This window comes from Mandrillus leucophaeus, unplaced genomic scaffold, assembly GCF_000951045.1.
Source record: "Mandrillus leucophaeus isolate KB7577 unplaced genomic scaffold, Mleu.le_1.0 Scaffold231, whole genome shotgun sequence".
Classification (NCBI taxonomy): domain Eukaryota; kingdom Metazoa; phylum Chordata; class Mammalia; order Primates; family Cercopithecidae; genus Mandrillus; species Mandrillus leucophaeus.
The window spans coordinates 91,532-92,481 of NW_012102377.1; positions in this window are offsets into that span (position 1 = coordinate 91,532).

Here is a 950-nt window from a genome sequence, read left to right on the forward strand (position 1 = left end):
TTTTTTTTTTTTTTTTTTGGAGACAAAGTCTCGCTTTGTCACCCAGGCTGGAGTGCAATGGCATGATCTCAGCTCCTCATTCACACTTTTTAAAAACTTTCTTGAGGCTGGGTGTGGTGGCTCACACCTGTAATCCCAGCATTTTGGGAGGTCAAGGTGGATGGATCATTTGAGGTCAGAAATTCGAGACCAGCCTGGCCAACATGGTGAAATCACATCTCTAGTAAAAATATAAAAATTAGCTGGGCGTGGTGGCACATGCCTGTAATCCCAGCTGCTGGGAAGGCTGAGGCATGAGAATTGCTTGAACTTGGGAGACAGAGGTTGCAGTGAGCCAAGATCCTGCCACTGCACTCCAGCCTGGGCGACAGAGTGAGACTTTGTCTCAAAAAAGAAAACAAAAACTTTCTTGAACTTTTTTGCTCATTATATACAGTAGCTTTATTTTTCTACAGTGTCTTAGAAATCTTGTTTAGGGAAATTATCATGCTAGGAATTGTGAAATCATCTCTCTTTCTCCCCCACTCGCTCCCAGTCCATCTTTATCTCTGTCTCTCCCTCTCTGTTTCTCTCTCTCTCTCTCTCTCATGGTGTTGTTTTCCCTGAAGCTTGTTAAGCACTGGAGATCCTATGTTTCTGAAACAGTGAACATACAGACAAATTTTGTGCAGCAAAATACATTCAACCCCATAGAAAAGGCAAAATTAGGATTGGCATGGTAGCTCACACCTGTAATCCCAGCACTTTGGGAGGCCAAGGTGGGAGGATTGCTTGAGGCCAGGAATTTGAGACCAGCCTGGGCAACACAGAAAGACCCTATCTCTAAAAAAGTTAAAACCTACCAAAAAAGAAACCCCTTCCTCCTGAGTAGCCTCTCCCCCTCCTCCTCTGGCTCCCCATGGCACTTTGGTTCCACCACCCTCGGTGAACTGGTCACCTGTGGCCTTAAA